Source organism: Emydura macquarii, unplaced genomic scaffold (genome assembly GCF_026122565.2).
Source record: "Emydura macquarii macquarii isolate MOO-44397 ecotype Brisbane River unplaced genomic scaffold, CSIRO-AGI_Emac_v2 contig_2699, whole genome shotgun sequence".
Lineage (NCBI taxonomy): Eukaryota > Metazoa > Chordata > Testudines > Chelidae > Emydura > Emydura macquarii.
Window position 1 is genome coordinate 3,062,205 of NW_027132836.1, and position 23,707 is coordinate 3,085,911.

At 40.1% G+C, this 23,707-nt stretch overlaps 1 protein-coding gene across 5 annotated transcripts in view; it reads right to left on the reverse strand.

The window, feature by feature from the left end:
• Positions 1 to 23,707, reverse strand: part of TAOK1 (TAO kinase 1) — an 87,692-nt gene that overhangs the window by 61,915 nt on the left and 2,070 nt on the right. For 2 of the 5 annotated variants that reach the window (XM_067565898.1, XM_067565899.1), the window contains exon 2: positions 7,462 to 7,556. The exons of 2 other annotated variants lie outside the window; for them this stretch is intronic. The gene's annotated coding sequence lies outside the window, so the exon portion shown is untranslated. Of the gene's footprint in view, positions 1 to 5,223; positions 7,437 to 7,461; positions 7,557 to 23,707 lie in introns of those variants that run through there. One more of the 5 variants, XM_067565902.1, reaches the window with a different exon arrangement.

Genomic DNA, 23,707 nt, shown 5'->3' on the forward strand with positions numbered 1-23,707 from the left:
TTACAAGGTCTATTCTAATTTTAGAAATGACCAGAGGGCAACTGTGTCTGTGCTAATCAGTGAGAAACAAAGATCTATATCTCTAGGTATTTACAGCTTCTTTCGTAGGGCAACAAGGTAACAGGAAGTCCTGAAGAGCAATTGTCTCACCCAATTGAAAGGTTTCAGATTTAGTTAAATTAATTTTGCAACCAGGGAGGCATCATTCAATTCTTGGAGAAGAAATGAACTGATATGCCATTGTTAGTTGGGTTTAAGGAGACAAACAGCATATAGTATCTTACAACAATCCCAGTGGGGAAAAAAACAACACAAAAATCCCTTTAACTTGGGATTTCATATAAATTGACATATCTTTAAATCAAAAACAAAAGGGCCTCCTTGGACAGAGACCAGAGAAAAATACAATAGATAATTTGAGCCAACAATGGCTTATGAGTAAGAACCAAGATCCATGGTCAAAAAGGAATACAAAGGTCTCAGGTATATCCCACCCAGGGACTAAAAGAGGATGGAGTGCTATTAAAAACTAAGGCACCAATCAAACTAGTCTTACATTCAGACAGATGTTGATTTCCAAGCCACTATGGCCTGACTGATAGTAATGAGCAGACATTTAAACTGTGTAACCAGTTGTTATCTACATGGAAGATTTTCTGAAACTCTCCCTCTGTTGTGCAGTCGTAGACAAGCTGCCACTGTTTTCACAGTCGAGTTGTCTAACCCTGCTCAGAGCAGAATCAGAAGACATGCTGAAAATACCAGTGACTGGTTTACATTAACATTCTCACTGTTACTCGCACCTCTGGAGCTGCGCTGTCGTGTGTACACACTGGCCAACTGAGAGGGTACAAAATACTTGCCCACAGATCTTCTCTGCCTGATCATTTCTTTGTCTTGTGGAATACCTGATATTCACCTAGCTACTCCTTGTAGTAAAATTACAGGAATATGCTGAATTCTTACAAGTGAAATGAATGCACAATACACATAATTTGCATGTTTAAATATCTGAATACTCAAGCGCAGAAATGGTACTTTTTGTCCAAGTCCGCTTAGATCCTCAGGCACTTTTCTCTACTCCTTTCCTTACCCTACTTATCAGAGTCAAACACAGTCACCCTTAAATTAGCAGATTATTCCTAGGTTATTTCTGTTTTTACAAGTAGTGGAGATGACAATGGTTCTAAGTAGACGACAGTTTTGGTCACTGTACTAAAGAGAAATCCTCTGGAAAGAGCTAAAATTACTTGCACAAGCGCTACATACGTGAGTTTTAAAGACGTGCCAAGACATTTTAATTATTATTCCTTCTTAAAACTCTATTACATGTTTGTTAACCAAAAGTTTTCAGAGTTTTAGATACACAAGGACCTAAAACATAGTGCTAGTCACATACAATTTACAAAACCCTCAGAAACACAATCGATTGCTAGAGTACTTGAAAAAGTCAAGCCAGTCAGCACCTTATATTTGTTTTTGATCACTGGTGACTGAAATCAAAAGTTGCCCCACATTCAACAGTTAGAATTTCAGGATAATCTGAGAACACAACCATACTAATTTTGTCTAGTCCACCATTCTGAGAGTTCAAAAAGCCTTAAACATATATTGAATAACTTTCATTAACATTTCCAGAATCTCTTCATTGATAATAACTGTGATGAATTTACCATCATGGCATCTTTACACACACAATTCCTTGGGCTACCAAAGTTAGGAATAGGGCCACTGAAAATGTGAAAAGTATTTGCCCCATTTCTTGCAATCCATATAGTTGCAACTACTTTCCTCTTGCTACATAAAAAGTTTACTAATCAGATCCTTTCATATCCACTCCAAATCAGCTACAGCCAACCCCCTGTGGCCACTTCTTTCTTCCAACACTTTTACAGTCACATCTCCTTTGATCATAAGAATTCCAACATATTAGTAGGGTTCTTCTGCCAGCTTCCTTGTCAAGAAAAGTTATCAGCTGTACAATGCTGAGGTGGATCACAGAGACAACCCATTCCAACAAAACAACAATAATGGACAACATAACTCCTGGCATAGAAACTGGTCAAAAGTCAGTGGGATTATAATTTAGAGACACATTTTCTTGACACCTTAAACAAATGCTTACTGGAATAGCTAATGTCTGAGTACACAAGAGGGCGGGTGCTTTTTGACTAGTGTTAAGTAACACAGGGTTCAAAAAGTAGCTATTGCTTGAGCTACTATACAATAGGGTCCACAATATAATTAAGTTATGTATCCTTGGGGAAGGAATCATACCAAAACTAGCACTGAGACACTAACATTTAAAAAGGTGAATGTAAATAGAGTCAGTTCATCAAAAAGACCCTAAATTCAAAAGTGAGAAAATTAATAACCTTAAACTGAGCATAAAAGCTAGCTAAGCCTACACCATTACAAAGTCACAGAAGATATGCAAACTACAGCCAAAAGGCTAAGCAGGAGGGCACACCAAAAATAAAATGTCTGGTTTAATGACAGCTCAAGAAATCCTTCAAGCCAAAGATGTATCCTCTAGAAAATGGAAACCCAACCCAAGTGAAGCTAATAAAAAGAAAAACTACAGTAGGAAAAAGATAAAATGGAAATTAAGAAAGTGAAGAGGGAATTTGAAGATCAAATAGAGACTTTAAAACAAATATGAAATTATTTAAATAGGAACCCTGCAGAAGTAGTCAAGGTAATACCCTGGACTACAAGGGAGAAAAAGCAGCAATTAAGGAGGATAAGGATATTAGAGAGAATCTAAATTATTTCTGTGCCTCAATCTTCACCACCAAGAAAGTGGGGAAGATATTTAATGCAGACCTACTCTTCAGGTAATAAAGATGAGGTACTGTCACAGAATGATATGTCAAAAGAGATGATGCTGGAATGAGTTCATACATTAAAAAGCATCAAGTCACCATGACCAGACAGTACATGTCCAAGAATTCCAAAGGAACTAAAGCATGAAGTGGCTACATTGCTAACAAAAATATGCAATCTTTCATTAAAATTAGTTTCCGCAACAGAGGATCAGATAGTAGTAAACGGACACCGGTAATCTACAAAAATGCTAAGGGTGATCAAGTAATACAGACTAGTAAGTTTTACTACAGTAGTGGAAAAATTGACTGAAGCAATAATTATAAAAATAGAACTATAAAATATCAAGATAGTTATGATGAGCTAGGGACAAACCAGCATAGCTTCTGTAGAGGAAAAGTTTCTCTCTAGTCTACTAAGATCTTTTGTGTGTGTCAACAAAATAGCAGGTAAAGAGGAATCAAAGTTTATTTGGACTTTCAAGAAGGCTTTGAGAAACTCCTTACCAGAAATGATCAAAAAGTTAAGTAATCATAGGCTGAGAGAGAAAGTACTGTTGTGCATTAGAAACCTTCTAAAAGACAAATAAAAAATTAGGAGGAGGAAAGATCTACAGTGACGTCCAAGCACCTGTGATGGTACTGTATAATATATATTAGTAGTGATCTGGAAAAGGGAATGAAGAATGAGATGATAAATTGCAGATGACAAAATTATTTAGGCTAGTTATAGCTATAGGCAATTACTGAAGAACTTAAAGGAACCTACAAATGCTATGTAAGTGGACAGCAAGATGGGAGATGAAATTCAATGTTGACAAATGCAAGGTAATCAACACTGGAAGGAATAATATGTACTAGTAGATATAGCTGAATTTTAAATTAACAGTAACTCTCACAAAAAAGACTGCAGATAGCTAAATTGTTCAATGACAGCCAAAAAAGCAAACAAGATGTTACAATGTACAAAGAATGGGTCAGAAAAAGAATACTGAGAATATTATAATGCCATTATATAAATCTATTGTACAATCCCACCTCGATACTGTGTTCAGTTCAGGTCACCCTACCTCAAATAAGATGTAGCACAAATAGAAGGGGTTCGGAAATGGGTAGCAATAAGCATTAGAAATCTGAGAAAACAGGTATTGGAATGGTTACATTTAGAGAAAAGACATACAGGTGAAAAAAATGAGTGGTATTAAAAAGAGGTAAATCAAGGTCCTACTTACTCTCTCAGATTTCAAGAACAATGGAATATTCAGTAAAATTTAAAGGCAGCAAATTTAAACCAATACATACAATTTTAAAAAACAGTACAGAATTAAACTGCGGAACTCACTGGCACAAGGTATCAAGGCCAAGATTAGTAAGATTAACAAAAAGGGATTAAATATTTATATAGATGAGAACATCCACTGACAGACAGTATTTTTTCATTCTGGCACCTTCTCTGAAGCATCTGGACTCATAGATAGGATGTAGGACTAAATGGACCATGGGACTAATTTGGGACCGCAATTTACTATGATCACTGCTCTCTCAGTGATCGCAAACAAACATCCTTTTCCAATTTCCTTGACTATGGAAAAAATAGTTAAGTCTAATTAACAGCAGTTTATAAGATACACTAAATGCTGGTGTTCTAAGAAAAAGCCTACTGAAATTATGGGAACATGTTTTACTACTTGTTATTAATGTATATATTTGAAGTCTGTTTCATTACTGTACAAATCCAGAAGAAGCTATTGAGAACAGACTGTTCAGTAAAAAGGCCAATTTTTCCATTACAAAGAAATGACCAATCTAAGCATGTTGAGTTGGAGGAGTTGTGAAAGGGGAGGTATCCACTGAATAAACTCTGACTTAAGAAGGTGGATCCGGATCCATGAATGGCAGGACATATTTCCGTGTCACAAGCAAGAACATACACTGTTTACATACAAAGAATTCAGAAAAACGATTCTGTCTGTTGTATCAGATATCAGTGTCCATAAATGGAGTACACTGAACATTTATAGTTTCACACATTTCTACAACACAGCAACAGTCCTCCCCAGCTATGAACCCCCCCAAAGAAAAAGCAGTTGGTCCACTTCAGTCCAGCTGAAATTGAGTATTTATCCCTCCTACCCTCACATGATTGAGCAGAACAAGTTGTTAACTAACATGTGGGAAAAGAATGAGTCAAAAACAAACTGTCTTTGTTCTCCTTTTTATCTAGTGGAAGACACACATCCCTAGTGAGGTTTACAAGGGCTGGATTCTCTCTCTCTGTTTTATTGTTTTTTTTTAAATAAAAGTAGTTTTCAAGAAATCTCAAGATGGTAACAAATATTCAGTTTTATTATACAGTTTCATGTACACTAATTTTATTTGGTTTTATGAAAAAACTTACTTATTTCAACCAATACACACAGCAATTGAGGAGGCCAGCGGTTCAAGATCAGAACTTATCCCTATTGAGTACCTGAAGTAGAAGAAGCAAGTAAACACCAACAGAGAGAGACTGTTGAATACTTATTTCAAAACCATCAAGAATTACTGGAAGGTAGCTGATATCCTAATCTTACACACGTGCTTGCTAATAATAAAAAACAAACACAAAGGAACAAAGACTGTATGGAGGTGGCAGTAGTATACAAACTTTTAGGGCATGCCTGAATGGAAAAAAGAGGTTGTGTTTTAAAATGTATTAGCTAATATACTGTAACTAGTGTGACTATAAAAAGGAGTTTGCAGCTAGTGTAGACAAGGCACACTATATAAAAATGAATTAGCCAACGGTCAAGTCTGAGGGGAAGCTTAAGGTTGAGGAATCAGTTAACACATTACCGAACATCACTTGCCCTGTCTATACTTGGTGCAAGCTCCTGTTTTTAAAAAGTGTAAATTAAAACATATTAGCTAACATATTAATAAGGGGAGCTAGACTTTAACTCAACTAGTTTATTACACGCTAAAAGCAGTGGACCCTATGAACACTAACATGTTAGCATGCATTAGCTAGCATGTGCTAACACCACACCTTTAAATACTAGTACAGATGGAGCTTTTTACTCCAATACCAACTTAATATAAATGTAAAATCCTTGCTAATGAGATCTGCTGCAACACACCAGCAGATGCAAGAAATTTTGGCTAAATGTTCACATAGAGTTTTGGAAATTTGGTGCACATACACCTACTCCAGGGATGAAGCTCTGTAATAAATTTCAGCCTTGAGGACATTTTTATGCTAATGTTACAAACTCATAGAAACAAAAGGTTTGCTGTAGTAGTTTCGGGCACCACTTTAGGATGAAGAGTCAACATGCTGGTATGACAGAATACTAGATCATAGTATGAAATGGCCATGATGACTTGCTTCCTCCAATTTCCTTCTCTTACAGGGGTTTTATTAAGCTACAGCTGTTTAATTTCTTTCTGAACTTTTGCTCTCTCTCTCAGGTGCTTTTACAACCCCCATTCCTGTAGTATCTGAATGTCTCACAATCCATCTTGCATTACACACAGAAAGATACATTAAAAGAACATTATTAAGGCTGCTAAGTCAAGCATTCAAATATCAGAAAATTATGATGCAGTCTTTAATTACATTATCACATACTATTTCTTTCACTGGACCCTTGCCTCATTCAGTGCACAGGATGGACAATGCTCAGTTAATGAGCGTCTATTCAATATTTTGTTTTATCCTCATTGTTCAATGTGCATGGCCCAAGAACTTATTTCCTGCACAATATTCAAGGCCTGCTCTGAAAACAGAATTTTTAATTTCCTCATGGGCTTTTCTGTGGCACTACACTATCAAAGCCCTTCACAAACATTAGTTTATCTTCACTAAACCCAGGAGGTGAGGATGTATTATTTATCCCCATTTTACAGATGAAGAGCTGAGGCACAGAGATTAAGGTTGAAAGTACCCACTAATTGTGGGTGTCCATCTTGAGATGTCTGGGACCTGTTTTTTCAAAGTGCTTAGCACTTTATATGTTCAAAGCACAGCTCTCACGGACTTCAGTTGCAACTGTAAGTGCTTAACACTCCTGCACACCAGGCCCTAGGGTCCCAAATTGGGCACCTGGAAAATTAGAAACACACAATTAATGGCCCTCTGTGAAAAGTTTGGTGAGTGACTTGCTTAGCATAAAACAGGAACTCTGCGGCAGAGGCAGGGAGAGAATCTAACTCTCTAGAGTAGCATTCTACTGTCTTAGCCACAAGAACACCCTTTCTATTAATGAAATCCCCTGCCTCATTCACTACACAATTTCCAATCTTGTGGGATGGTGCTCACCACCCATCCCTCACTCCTGGCCCTCCAGAACTCGTCATATAGCTCCTGTCCCACGAGTTTCCCTGGACACTCTCAATACACCACCTGAGTCTGCTGCACAATATACACCTTTGAGGAGCAGTGGGTGCTGTCGGAGCTTCTCTGCTCAGTGTCTGCCTCTGAATCCCTGATTTTTAACCTTTAACCTTCACTCCCAACCCTGTTTTTTCATTGTTGTCCCCAGTACTCTCTTGAGCCCTAGGTCCAATGGCTCCTCCCCCTTCAGTTGAGGAGGTGGGCCTCTAGTTTTGGGCAGGCCTAGACCCACCTGTCCCAGTACCCACAAATAGTACACACCTTCCAACTTCTGCAACAGATGAGACAAGGGTCCTACAGACAACAGAGTCCTGTAGTACACAATCCATCCTGTGCACTGAATGAGAGAGGGGATCCTGCGGAAAAAAAATAGCATGTAATCATGTAATGAAAGACTGTCTGATCATGCATACACATTAATAGGGGCAGAATTAAGGTTAAAACAGGCAAATTCTGACATTTCCTAAGTTTTGAGTGCTTGACTTTGCAACCTCAATAATATTCTTTTAAAATATGTTTGTGTGTGTAACTTCCTAGACTTTAAAAAAAAAAAAAAAAATCAAAAACTACTCACCCCCAAGAAATTTCATCTGAATCTAAAGGTTCTTGAGCTAACAGAGTAACTGACAGCAATAGTAAGTTGTCATCCTCTCTGTGGGCTAGCACAAGGGAGGATGAGTGGGTCACACAGATACTTGCGTACAGCAGACGAGTGGTGAGACTCAGGAATCTCGGGTGTGACTCCAGGCGCTGCAAGGCAGCATACTCCAGTGGGCACAGACCCTTCTGCAACCTGCCCCCTTCCACATCACCCCCTCTAACATGTCCCTGTCCTAGTCCTGTCCCTTCCACATCCCTGGCTCTTGTCCCAGTCCCATTCTCCTGGCCTACCCAGGCATATTCTCCACTCCTCAGGCGTCTCGTCCCAGTTTTAGTCTCCTTGCCCAACTAGTCCCAGTTCCTTCCCCTCCTGGCTCTTCCTCTGACGTCTCTCCCCTCCTCCGTACTGATTCCAGTGTCCTTCTCCAAACTCCTCAACTAATTTCAGTCTCCACTTCACTGGTTCCTAGCCCAGGTCTCCTTATCCAATGTGTCCCACTCACCCTCTCCCCCAGCTCCTCACCCATTCTCAGTGTCCCTCCCCCGCAGTTTCTCTCTTAGTCCTCGTCTCTTTATCCATCAGCTCCAGCCTTCCTTCCCTCCCCCTCTAGCTCCCAGTCCCCTTGTCCCAATCAATTCCTTTCCCTTCCCCCACCCAGGCTTTTATCCCCTCTGAATTAAAATCAGACCGCTTCCTCCTCCAGATTGCCTGGGTACTAGCAGCAGGGTCACTGAGAGCACAGAAGAGAGAGGCTCCCAGCCCTGAGTTCCAATGCCTACTCCACCCTAGCCTGAAGCAGCTGGGAGCAGCCAATTCAGGAAAAGTCCTTCTGAACCCCCACAGCCCTGGTGTAGATCATGCTCAGTGGCTCTGTGGGGATGGCAAATGCACAGTGCAATCACAGGTAGGAGCTGTGCAGGATGGAGCATGCTCAGTGTAGACAGAACCTTAGGAGATTTTAGCTGTTAAACTCCAAGAAGTGAGCATGTGCAAACTACGTTTCAAAAGCTTATACTTCGGCCAAATTTGGGTGCGTTTTCTCAGTGACAGAAGAAGATATACCTCTGACTTAAAGGACACCCCTCACCATCACCAAATTTTGAGTCCTACTCCAAAGTATGAAAAAAGGTCACCAGAATTTTTTCAGCATGGGCAAAACAATGTATTTTGCCCTAGCTTAGTTCTCAGGAATGCTTGAACTTCCAAATTTTCCTAAAACTTTCAGCCTGGGACAGACACCCGGCATGAAAAATTTCAGCCCAAACTGAAAGTTTGGCAAAGTTAAAGTTAAACATTAAAGTTTGGCACAGTTATAAGCAACTGAAATCAGGATCGTATACAGGAAGTGTCAGGCAATGCTCTCAGCTTCACCCATGCCCAGTGATGTGTGGAAGCAGGGATAGGGAACTGAGGCACAGAATGACTTCCCATGGTCACACAGGAATTCTGTGGCACAGCAGAGATTTGAGGCTAAGTATGAGGCTAGTGTCCTAACCATTGACCCATCCTTCCTTTCCCTTTCCTCCCTCCCTCTTTGCTGTCTACAGGAATTAAACAGAGCCAATAGCATATGAATATCTCACAAGTATTTTGCAGAAGTTAGGTGATATCCTCATTTTACAGATAAGTAAGCTAAGTCAGTAAGAGATGAAGTGTCATGTCTAATCTCACACAGCAAATCAATGGCAAAGGTGAGAAAAAAAATCCAGGTCTGACCCCCCCAGTTCCTTCTCTAACCACTGTACCAGCACTACCTTCTGCAGCAACTGTGAAGTGCTTTGAGATCATAAAGTGAAAGGTGCTATCTAAATGTAAGTCCCTCCCTCCCCGCCCAAGTTGCAGAGTGCCACTCACTCCACTAAAGACAGCAGGACCAATTGTTAATTTTACTACATTCTGCCTAAATATTATTTGCACCATGAGGCATAGTGTTAAAATCTGAATGACTCAGTGGATTGTGGTAATGAGATATAGACCCTTTAATCTCTAAAGAGCCTGAATCCAGCCCAAGTGAGTGGTGACCAAAAGTTATTTGTGATCCAGCTGTTTAGAACCATGTGTGAAATGAGTATGGTGAGAGCTATACAAGTCCCAGGAGACAAGTATACACATCACAAAAAACCAATATGACAATTGTCACTAGCTGCCCCACTTTGTTGGCTGTCTCAGCAGAGAGGACAACTATTTAACAGGCATGTAGACTGATCGATCTCCTGGCCCCTATAGGCTGTCTCTGAAGGACACTGCTGAAGCACAATGGCAGATAAAATGGGGAATCTTAAACCACTACTGCCTATACTATATCTGTTCTGAAGCTAAATAAAATTCCAATCTCCAAGGCTGTCAATCTGATGCCTTTTATGAATACTAAATTCACATGCACAAAGAAGAATGCTCTTTATAGGCTCCGAAACATCCTACACACCACCATTTCCTGCTGGTAACTGAACAACAAGATAAGTTCATACCTGGCAATTTGATGAGTCTGTTCTTATATAAGTTAAGAAGAACAGATTACGCTTTCCAACAGGAATAGACACCAAAAACCCACTTACGTTTCAAGGAACATTTCCTTTATTAAGAAAGGATCTATTGGTCAGCTATTAATAGGGAATGTCCAGTGCCCACTTTACAAAGTTCTAAGACTCCTGGAGGTACAATGAGAGAAAAGTAGAAGAACTTTCTGATACCCTTGGTAGAAAATGAGGTGCTGCCCTGACAACCGACCAGAAAATAGTACGGAATTGTCCCCTTAATAAAGCATGTCTATATGTCCAGCTGGACATGGAGTAACTGAGAATTCAACTTGCAGTGTCAGGAAACATCATTTATTTTCTGAAGGAAAACTGTAAAGAACACCCAAGAACAAATTAAGGTTCCTGAAAGTAACAGGGAAGGAACTGTATCTCTAATGCAGCTTGCTGCTCAGTTGCCCTCATTACAGCTAGATGATTTCTCAGAGATCAACAATCTATTCTTTTACTACCAATGACAGCAGTTTGCACCAGGAAGTTGTCATTGTTAATCACTAGCCACTTACAAGCAGCAGCTTCTTTGCAGATGATTTGGAAAAGTCACTACAGTTAGATATGATGTGATCCAAAGAGACTACCGAAGTTAGTCCAAATTCTCAGAACTCTGATTCTAAGAAAACAGAAGTATCTATACCCAGAGAGACATCACATGCAAATATAACCAAAGACCTCACTCCCGAAGGCCAGCTACTGCTAGGCTAACATAGTGCTGCTCCCCAGACTTGGGAAGAGGTGTTGGAGCCAAATTAAATATATTCGTATGTTACATTTCTTAGGACATGCACAGGCTGATTTTCTTCTTGCCATCAGTCAGACTGTTGGTTTTGGTTACTCCCCTGAATCTGGGCAGGACCCAACAGTAATCCTGGTGGAATGGCTCATAGTACTACTATGATTTTTATGTAAACAGCTAAGGTGTCCTCTGATAGAAACTGACACGAGAATAACAATGCATCTTACATAATGCTTATGAAAATGCCTCCAAATAAACAGTAGCATAAAGAGGGAAGAAACGTACTTAGAAAGAAAAAAATAATAACCCCACTGTACAAAAAGAATGGATGATATAGGTATTTGTAAAGTGCCCACTACCAGTCACATCTAAGTTCTGATGTATATATCACAATATACAAGATATGCAGAATGCACAGCAGGAAAAAAACCTGATATATCTTTTTATTTTTAAGAACTTGATAGCATAAACAACAAAGAAAATATAAACATGCTTGTCGGCTTTCTGCTAAAGCCATGCTGCAGAAAGTAAATCAGAAAGCTTTCTTCACAAAAAAAAATCAGAGAGGGGGGAGGAAGAGTAGAAAGGGCTGCTCATTTTTCACATTAGAAATTCAGATTTTGTCTCCTCTATTGGTTTCCTCGAAGACACTGAACTGGAGAATGAGTATAACTACAACATCAAAAGTACAAAGAAAGAAAAACTTGAACAACTGATTGCTGAAGGGGCTTGTAGTCCAACACTTTAAAACTCTTGGTTTGTTTTGCTTTTGTTAACACCTGTATAACTCAAACATCTGAGACACACTTGAAAGAAAAATTCCCACTCCAGCTGTTTGGCCCTCTAAGAAGTCTTCCAGCAAAGTCAGGGAAGGTAAGACATGATATTCCTGATATTTCTAAGATAAAACAAATTTTTTTTAAAAGTCAGACTTTTTTATTCTTCGTAAAGCAGGGAAAAATAAAAAGGCTCATTGCATGGGTAAATAATGGGTGTCACCTTTAATACTGCATCATAACTGCAGTTTATTTACAGTAATATATTATTAATGTCATTTTATATAGTACGATGACCAATGTGTAATAAGATGCAGCAAGACTAAAAGTTTAAATTAGTACAGATTTGAAATCCCTTTTCCTTAAAGGCTTCATGGAAAAACGGTTCTTTCATATGATCCAGTTATTTTAAAGAGCACTGTCCTAGAAGGGTCTGTAGACTATGCAACATGAGAAACAGAGAGGTTCCTGAATGGTAGGCATAAAAACAAATTTTATACCAGAGAGGAAAGTATATTTTCTGTAGAGAGGAGGATTTCGTATCTTGCCTGTATTCATCAGACTGAGAGAGAACCCCTCATGCTGCAGGATGCAAGTTAACTACACCATGCCACAAGCAGATCTGTACTTCATGTAATACTTCAAACTGACAGGCTAATGCGAGTGGAAAGCTGACTGGGAAAGGTTCTGAATACTAAACTGCTTAGAATTATGGATATTGTGCTAGTCTCAGAAGGCCCCAAATGGGACCAGGGCCCCATTGTCCTGGCTACTGTGCAAACCAAGGACAACATGGTCCCTGCCCTGAACATCTTACAATCTAATGTGAAACAAAATGCAACAAGTGGGAGCTAAAAACAAAAGCAGGAAAGGTGGAGGGAGGAAGGACAAGGGTAAAAAAGTGATCATATGGTTACATAAGTAGCTACGGAAAAGCACAATGAATCTGGATCATTTCAAATCTTTTTTTTTTTTTTAATTTAAATATAAATTGTCATCTCCACCAGACACACAAGCTAACCAATCATCTGCTAGCTGCCTACTTCAATCAGACTAATATTTCAGTGAGGTCATAATACATTTTATTTCTCAACAGGACAAAACAAATTCAGTCTTGTTATTAAGTTAGGGGACATACTACAGTGGACAGATCAACCAAATAAGCTGTATTGTTTGAAACTAACCCAGGAAAAGGATTCTAAACAGAGGTCACAGGGCAGGCTCTCCCTCACCAGCCCTGAACTTCCTAGTCCTAGGGCTATTCCTTCCATTGTTTTCTCCCACCAGAAATGCTGGCATGACAACTGGTCTCCGACAACAATGCAGTTATGGATTCATACACCCACACATGGTAGCAGTGTTCAGATGTGGTGTATAGCTCACCTTGGATGCCAGGATTTTTGTTTTAAAAAAAAAATCATATGCAAGGAAAAAATATGAACCGGCAGATGCTCCTCACGTCTAATCCAAAAAATAAGCTAACAGACAGAATCAAAAACTCAAACAATACCCCCTTGCTACAAATGCCAGCCCTTATCACATCCTTCCCCGAAAGCCTGGGTAAACAGATGGGCTTTGCAACATCCAGTGAAAGTCAAAAAATGTAGGCTATTTCAGACCATGCAGGGTAGTGTCAGTTCCAAAGTTGAGAGCCCCTCATAGAAACAACTTGCTGACTTTTATACCCAGAGGCTCTGACCACAGCATCTCCACTGAATGCAAATGTGGCAGTATCCCACAAGGCCAGAGAATTATCTCAAATAGGTAGGCCCCAAGCCATCCAGGGCTTTACAAGGGCTCATCTACACACAGTTATTGTACTGTTTTGATTATATCAGTAGAAAATGGTATAGTTAAGCAGTATAACCCCAGAGAGGAGCCAGTTTTACCAGGATAAAGGCACGTGTATTAGCATAGTTTATACAGAAATAACTGTGTGTAGACCAGCCTTAAGTCAAAACCAAAACCTTGAAGTTCACTGATAACAATTAGGGTGGAACCTACAACAGAAGAATGAGCAACGAAATAGTCACAAGGATGCACTGGGGAAAGATTCACCTCCACATGCTCTCAGCAGTCCATATAGCTAGGTTCCTGAATGACAGAGCTGACTGTCTATATTGCAGTCCCCTGCAAGAACAGGGTAAGAGCCCTCTTGTTTCATTTGATATGTCAGGTGGGGATGCATGAGGCAGACCTCATGGAAACCATCATCATTTATCTGTATTACATTAGTGATAAAAGGCTCCAAACAGGATTGGGGCCTCATTACAGCAGCACTGTACAGTGTAAAAGCAGCTTCTGCCCCCAAAGAACTCTCAGTGAAAATTTCAAGGTAATGCCCCAATCCTGCAAACACCTATGCACAAGGGTAACTTTATTCAAGTAACAGCTGTTACTCCTATTTAAAAGTGTTCACAGGATGGAGGCCTACAGGCTGAAGACTAACAGTATCTATATCCATGATATATTATAACAAACCTGTCAATTTTATTTGAAAAAAACCAGTATGCCAAATAAGGTGACAAGTCACAGCACATTTATGCACCCCATTGTAAATGTCATGATTAAGGACATGTCTACACTACAAATTTCAATCAATGCAAGTTACATCAACATACAGCCACCAAAGTTTGTAAATCACTTGCACATGTGCACACTCAGCTGCTTGCACCCACGTTGCACGTACTCACGAGTTCTCGTGTCAACACAAGCATGGTGCATTAAAGGGAGGTATCCCAATGTGCACCATGCCTCTGTGTGGCGCAATGCCTTTTGAGACACTTTAACAGTGCTTTGTGGGATAGTACCGAATTGGCCAGGGATTCCTGGGAGCTAGGAGTCAAGTCCCCACCATTCTACATCTCAGAACACTTTCCACATCTCAATTAAAAAAAAAAAAAAAAAAAGGCACAAAAATTAAGTCCCAGTCATTTGGCGATTTTTGGTTTCCACCACCTCTGACAGCAGCATGGAGCCGGCACAGGTCAGCACAATTCTCATGTGCACTGGTAAAACAGGACAGTATTTGCACAGCCTGAGGGAATATTACTACAATGGGGACTGCGATGAGGATGATGCGGAGGTGTTTGAGCACAATAACTGGGTGTTGATGGACACTGGGGAAAAAATGCCAGGTTTGTTGCTGGCATTCATCGAGCAGCTCCACAAAGTGCAGTGCCATTTCTGTGCTCAAGAAACGAGCACTGACTGGTAGGATTACATCAGAATACAGGTTTGAGATTACGAGCAGTGGCTGCAGAACCTTTGGATGCGAAAAGCCATGTTCCTGGACCTGCATGCCGAGTTCGCCCTCGCCCCCTAACCCAGGGACACCAAAATTAGAACTGCATTAAGTGGAGAAAGAAATGGCAAGCATGTTCTGGAACTTGTAACTCTGGATTGCTGTCAGTCAGCAGGCAATCATTTTGGAGCTGAAAAATCCACAGTGGGGGCTGTTGTGATCTAAGTTTGTAAGGCCATTAAATGTCTGTTGCTACACAGGAATGTCACTCTCAGCAATATACAGGGAACAGTGGATGGTATTGCAGCAATGTGGTTCCCAAACTACAGTGGGGCAATAAACAGTACGCATGTCCCTATGATGACACCGGACCACCTTACATCACAGAGTACAGCAACAGAAAGGGCTACTTTTCTATGGTTATGCAAATGTTAGTGGGCAACTAGGGACACCTCACTGATAACAAAGAAGGCTGGTCAGGGAAGGTGCATGATGCTTGCACCTCTATGAACACAGAACTTTTCAAAAAGCTGCAAGCCAGGACTTTCTTTACTGACCAGCGGATTACCACTGGCAATGGTGAAATGCCAATAATGATTCTAGGGGACCCAGCCAATCCTTTGCTTTGCTGGATCATGAAGCCATTCTATGGCCACCTCCCAACGCCAAGGCTCAGCAAGTGAAGAATGACAGCTGAATGTGCTTTTGGTAGATTGTTGGCATTGTTTACTCACTAGATTGGATCTCAGTGAGAAAAAGAACCCAATGGTTATAGCTGCACGTTGTGTACTGCATACATCTGTGAGGTGAAGGGGGAAGCTCCCTCCATGGTGGAGAGGTGAGGTTGAGCAGCTGTCTGCTGAATTTGAACAGCCGGACACAAGGGCTATTAGATGAGCCAACCACGGAGATGTGAAACTGAGGGAGACTTTAAAAGAGCATTTTAATTGTCAGCCGCAACAGAGCTCTCTGTTGCTTTCACAAAATAGTGTCTGTCCTGTGTATGTTAGATTATATATTGGTTGGGTCTTTGCCTCTCATTATGTATTCTGCAATTTTTAGTGTGACTTAATAAAGATACTATGACTTTCCAAAAATAGAACTTTACTGTATTCAAAACAGCAGTTAAAATTAAAGTGCAAACAAAACACACAAGGTTAATTTTAAAAAAACAAAACAAAGAGCACGGTTAAGAGGGTGAATCACAGTTTATGAGCCCAAGTGAACAGTCATCATGTATGTTTATGTATGTTCAACATAGTCCACTGTGGCACCTAGTTTTCACAGGTTGGTATACCAGCAGAAGCACTTTTTTCCTGGTATAACTTATCTACGGTAGGGTTTTGCCAGTATAGAAATACCCTTAAAAAAATCACATCTCTAATTACCATTACTATGCTGGCAAAAATTTCTAATGTAAACCAATCCTCAGTGTGTCCACACAGAGATTTATATTAATATAACTCTGGAATGGGTTACCTAGGGAGGTGGTGGAATCTCCATCTTTAGAGGTTTTTAACCTGAGGCTTGACAAAGCCCTGGCTGGGATGATATAGCTGAGGTTAGTACTGCTTTGAGCACGGGGTTGGACTAGATGACCTCCTGAGGTCCCTTCCAACTCTAATATTCTATGATTCTATGATAACTACACCTGTAAGATCAAAGAACTTGCCCATGTCAACAAAAGCTTACACCAGTACAGTTTATTCCTCTTCCTTTACAGGAATAAAATATTCCAGCATAAGCACCTTTACAGTGCTATACCTGCAGCCACACTAGGGGGTTATAGTTGTACACACACACTTCAGTCTTACATAAACTAGAATTTCAGTCTTACGCATGCTAGAATTTCTCACTCCTGGCTACCACCAATGCAGTTGTACCGATGGTACAAGCACTAACACAGAACAGCTGCTGTTACTTAACTACCATAAAAAATAAAGCAATTGAAATGTCAGCAGCAAGTCTATGCTAGCACTACCATTGGCAGAGCTGCACTGGTGATAACGCAGAGTGAAATTTTAAGAAAAGTAGTCAGGGGCGGGGGGACCAGCCTTTCATGCTAATTACAGCACCATGAAAGGTTATTACTAAACAGTAAAGTACTCTTAAGAATATACACTAGATTCACTACATCCACCGTTTTGTTTTAGTATCTTATTGTCTACAGAAAGTTAGAGATGTTCATTGTGCTCTACTAAGCACCTGAAAAATCCACTCACCTACTTTTCAGAGGCAAGTATAAAACTTTCTCTGGCTTCATGCTTCAGGGCTTAAACCAATCTTTGCCCATTAGGGATTAAAATGAAACCTACATAGGGAGCAGATTATCCCACATCTGTCCAATGCAGGGTTCCTTACCCTAAAGCATGTGGTACTGGCCACCGTTAGAGATAAAATACAGGACTAGGTGAACCACAGGTCTGATCCCATACATATGGCAATTCCTAAAGCGGGTTCTAAGCCTTCAGTTTCTGCCAAAATTAATCCTCCTTTTACCCCAAGAACAAAACAAAAAAAAAAGCTTCTATCTTTTACAGTAGGGAAATGTCAATTTATACAGTGATATCTTCCCGAGTCTGACAGTTCCAGTACCTACAACCCTGTGCATAGTTTTCCCCCAGCAGCAACAGAATTAAATTAACAAGACTGTGGTCAGTTTCAACAAAGCTAATTAGAAACCTTCAGGAAGCCCAGAAGCTGATAAGAATCAGGTCCATTTCTGAGAGATAGCTCCTTTCTCTTCCAGCAATCAGAGGCTTGGGGGTTCTAGCCTGCTATAACATTGCCCTGGGTAAAAATCCTAGCTCTCTCCCCCTTAAACAAGCAACTTAATCTAGGGGCTTGTCTACTCTAGGAATTTTTGCATAATTGCAGCTACAGAGATTCAACCCCTGCCATATAGACACACTGCACCGGTGCAATTTATCCCTGATAATATATGCAAATCAGAGCAACATATTAACATTGCAAGGGGGTTCCACTAGTGAAGTTACACCAGTGCAAAATTCTCCTAACATACATAAGCCTTAAATTAGATCTAATACAGCAATGGGTGACAGACAAAGGTTGGGGGAAGAAGTTTACAGTAGTGAGAGATCATGTGATAAGCTTATTGTTATGCATTCATCTTGAGTTTTATTTAACATATTAATATTGACACAGTCATCCTGTTATGTGGACAAGGCCAATCATGTTATACATGGATTCCAAAACCATGCCTGCATCAGGTCTCTACTACCAAGGCCAAAGCACAGTAGTTCTGGTACACATTTAACATCATTGAGGCTGTGTCTATACTAGCAAGCTTGCAACAGCACAGCTGTACTGGTGCAAGATCTCATGTAGCCGCTCTACGCCAATAGGAGACAGCACTCCCACTGATATAATTAAACCAACGCCAACGAGCAGCGGTAGCTATGTCAGGGGGAGAAGCTCTCCCACCAACATAACACTGTCCACACCGGCGCTTCTGTCAGTCTAACTGATGTTGCTCAGATGTGTGGTTTTTTCCACACTCCTAAGCAACGTAAGTTATGCCAACAAAATGGTAGTGTAGACATAGCTTACTTCCATCAAAAGCATGGATGATCCACCCTCGATTTTAACTGTCATTAAACTCAGTTGCTTTCCAGCACAGAAAGAGCCATGAATCAAACTGAGAGATCACAGCATATACCTCACACCAACAAGACAGTACAAAAGTAACAAGTATTTGCAGGAGTGGAGGAAAAGCAAGTGACATTCAAATCTCAATAGAGTAATATCCCCTTTACCCACAACCTTCTTTCTCAGATTGGTTTATGTTTCTCTGAGGGAGGAAGTGTGAAGCAGGATTTAAGTCATCGACAACCGCAAGCCAGACTAATACTGAAGAGAAAGCCCCAGTAATTTATGGTTTTCCAGGATGAGAGACACCGCACAGCTAACTGTACTCCGATGGCCTGTCCGTGAAGCAGCATTAGGACAAACTCCACAATAACCTTCCCTTCTGATTTCCTGCGCTTGAGGGCCTAACAGTCAACAATTAAGAGGAACGAAGAGAGAGGTCAGCATTATATTCTGAGAAAGGGGAGGGAAATCATGATAAGCCCACATGCATAATACCTTGTAAATGGAGATCTCTACAAGGAGCGCTAACGCAATTTAACTCCTGCAGAGTAGGCTCATAGCCTACAGTTTGCTGTTGCCATTGAGTGGCACTATCCCAGGGAAGGAGGACGGTTGAGGGATGCTGAGAACTGATCTAAACTACTTCCCTGCAGCAAGAAACCAGCCCTTCCTCTTTCCACCCTAATCATGTGCTCCAGTTTCCCATGCTGCTGGTTCCCAACCCCTTCTTCAAGTCTGCAGCCAGCAGGGGGTAGGGGTAGTCTCAGGACAGGAGACCATGCTGGGGGTGGGCAAGACATGTTACAGGAACCAATAAGGAAGAGTGGAAAAGCTGAGTCAACAGCAAAAAGAGGTGGGCCGGGCCCAGAGGCCCATCTGCCCCTTAGGAGAGTTGTGTCTTCTGATACTTGGCCAAAGGAGGAAGGCTACTGAAGGCAGGATTTTTTTTAAATTAGTTGAGGAGAGGGAGAAGTTGAAGACCCCTTTGCTCACTGAGGTAGCGCTCTAAGAATTATGGGAATACTAAAGCGCTTTGGTTTTTCCTGATTTTTCCCCAAAATTCTCAAGTTTGGTAAACCCTGAATAATGTTTTTTTTTAATTTCCCCTTGATTTTTGAAGGATAGTGGCTCAGTTCTCCCCTCGCAGAGTTTCCACAAGACGGTATAGCACGCCTGCACAGAGGGTAACTTCCAGTTGGTGACTGTTGTTCTGCAGTGGGGGAGCAAGATGGGCAGGGCACTAGGTCCTGAGATTAGCCAACTGCTGCAACAACAGGCCCACAGGGAGCAGAAGGTTTCCTCAACTGTTACAACGTAAGTACCAGGCACTCCTGACCTCTCCCCACTGCACCCCGTTCACTGACTCCCATGAGTACCGGGCAGCCCTCTCGTGGCCTCCATGAGTACTGGGTACCCCGCTCCCACCCTTCATTTTTGTTACTGATTTTTGTCCATTTTTAAAATTTTAGAATCATCACTGATAAATTCCCAGTCATTTTTAAAGAAAATAAAAACCAAATATGAAGGGCCTTAAGTATAACACACATTGACTTTCAGTCTCAAACTCTCGAATCCGCATAACACCCAGAAGAATTTTTTTAAATGTGGTTTAACATCACAGATGTACAGCTGAAATGTAATTCAACTCACACAAACATCCACATGCATTTCAGAAGAAAACCACCCTAAAATAAGATTTAACTTAGCTCACATGTTCTTCAAATGTAGATGTTTTATAGAACTGGGAAGGGGTGGGAGGAACACCCCACCATGCACATTATGTCTTGCTACGGCTGTGGATTACAGCCAGTGTCAATGGAAAGTCACAGGCATAGAAAAACTGCAAGTGTCAGAACTTTAGAGCTTTGTGATTTTTGCTTCTTTCCGCAGAATCTAAGCTTCCATTTTATTTTAAAAAGTAAAATAAAATTCAGTTTCTGGTCTTTTCTCTAGTAGAAGACAGTGTTCACAATCTAAAATTGCGTGCTGATGCCCCATTAACCCAACTGCCTACAGCCAAACAATACCAAAGGCAAAAGTGTGAACTACTGCCCAGTCACATTCATGAAGCATCACTTTCAGTGACTAGTTGGGCCCATCTATCTATTTTAGGAGTTTTCTACATATGAAAATTATTCCAGATTAAGAGTAGGTCCACACTTAAAACACTACAGCGCATCAGTGTAGATACTACCTACACCAACAGGTGGGTTTCTTTCATCAGCAAGGTAATCCACCTCCCTGAGAAGTGGTAGCTAGGTCTAGAGAAGAATTCTCCTGTGAACCCACCACTGTCTACATAGCTTCTGCCACTCAGGGAGGTGGTTTTTTTATGCTGACAGGAAAGTTCTCTCCCATCAGCATAGAGCGTCTTCACCAGACATGCTACAGCTGCGCTGCTGTACATATAAGCATGGCATAAGCCCCTATCTACACAATACATTGTACTGTTTTTCCTAGATTTTTTTTTAGATCAATAAGTTAAAGATAAGTTAAATCAGTAGCAAAAAGCTAAATCAATATAAGTGTAAATCTATTTGTGTGTGCCCACAAACAATTTTTTAAACAATTTTAGTTAAATCAATGCAGTGTCTGTGTGTAGACAAAAACAATCACGGACAAGGCAATTTTCAAACTACTTTTACAGTGGTTGTGATGTCACTTCTGCTGGCAAAGAAACCAGGAATTATGAAACTCAGATTCCTCATGAACTCAAACAGCAAATGACTGTCTCAAATGCTGGGAAATTACTACAAGAAGCCCTCAGCTGCTAACCCATGCCACAAAATCATACGTTCAGATACTGATGATCACTCCTCTCCTCCCCCCTACAAAAGATGCTTTAAGAAACCTTCTTTGGGTCTCCCAACGTATTGTGCTGTTTATTTAGACTATAAGAATCTTGAGCATCTTCCTTTCTACTCAGGTATCTTTTCAGTCACTTAAACCTAGTAGCAAATAACCAGTGGGTATCTACCAGGAATTCTCCCTACACCAAATCAATTCAGGAATGAGAATAATTTTCCCACTAGTGTAGACAAGGCCAAGCCATTTTCAAGACCATAATGGGTGTTAAAATGGGCCTGAATATACTTGCAGGTAAGCCACTCTCAACCATGGTTGATTGAGGCCATGAGTTATTTGTAATTGAAACCTGCTGTCACCCAGAGAGGATTCTTTTAGTACAGACAGGATCTTGCAGGCTTGTGAAATGAAAGAACAAGTCTAGAGTTAAACGTGGGTTCCCCACTTTGCTAGAGCCATGGAGATAATATCATGATGCTTAACAACATACTGCTATATGAAATATACAGCTAGGCCTATCCCTTATGTTTTGGGGGATGGGATCACGGACCACAATATTCTACCTTAAATAGCTGAACAAAGATCTGGAGCTTCTAATTTGGGCCTGAATGTACCAACACACATGCCTATGTGATTTTAAAATAGATCATTTTTTCCTGTATATATAAGTATGCTTGACTGGCCATCAAAATACATTTCAAGAAAAAAATTGATGACATTCGTCATTGTCTCTCCACAGGTCTTAGTTATAGTTTGACACATGTCTATCCTAATCTCCATTTTCCTTTAAATAAAATAGCTGGTTTCCAATGTCTGCTAAACACAGAACAGAAATATTCTCCAAATGAACTCTACTGTCCATTTGGTTGGTTTAGGAGCAATGATCTGCTTGGCGGGAATAGAGTGACATTACACCTTTCCTAGGACAAAAATGTTATCACAACATGAAGCCTTAGAGGTCCCTGGAGGGGGAGGGGGACGTGCAATTTGGAAGTAATCAAACAAATATGAGAATGTACATGTGCAAAATACATACATTTTGTCAATCATGGAACTAATCTTACTATATGGCAATGATCTGTACAATCTTTAAAACAAATTCTTTACCTTATCTACTGTTCACCAAAAATATACATTATAGGAAATGCAGTATTAGGAGACATTTGACAAATGAACTTATGTTACAAAGCTGCAATCATCAGTGTGATATTTGATTATCTCTTTTAATGATACTCCTTAACTCTAAAAAGTTGGCTGTGTCTTACAACTTCTTTTAAAAACATTTTATTCAAGTAACAAAAATTGGGGAATTATAGCAAAGACAAAGATGAAAGTTATATAAATGGGTACAAGACAGTAAATAACTTTTAAAAGGAATTCTTCAAGTTAGCTTATGATGGAATTTAAAGGGAGGGTGTGATGTGAGGTACACTATTTCAATAGTTCAGTTTAGGATTTAAATAACCCTAAACATACATAATTCTGACCCCAACATCTGGCCTTTGACGTGTCATTTAATTTTAGCTTCTCTGATAATAGCCTGTCTATAGGTCCTTCACTTTAGATTCTTATTTTAACCAACAAGATACATATATTTAAACAAATATTTCAGAATAAATCTCCCCTTACTAAGGCAGCCAGAACACAAGAGAAAAATTCATTCTCAAGTTCAGATGTCAGGTTAGGATACAAATGCATCGCCGTTTCTGTATCAATACATACAAAGAAGAAGGGTTCTAAAAACAGGGCAAACACACTGGCATAAACTATACTGCGAACAATCTAACATGAAGATTCAAACCAGTTGTTAGTTATGTTTGTCCTTCGACATAAATAACAAAAGCAACAAAACAAAAGTTACAAAACAGTTAACAGTACAGGAACAACAGGAATCAAGATGCAACCTCACATTTGTTTTGAGAGAAATATCTAAAATCACATATCTTGGAATAAGACAAGTTATTCAGGAATCATGAAATATGTAAACAAATCCACATCCCCAGTACTAAAATAGATCTTGATTTCCCATTGCTTTGATAATGTCTTCTCTATTACAACATACTACACACTAGAGCGATTCTTCAGACACTTTAGCCTCTCAAGTACAGTACTCAGCAAGATGTACTACTGCACATTAGGAATGGCATTCTGGAAACATTTCTTTTTAAACATTCCAAGACAACAACCTTTATGCAAATACAT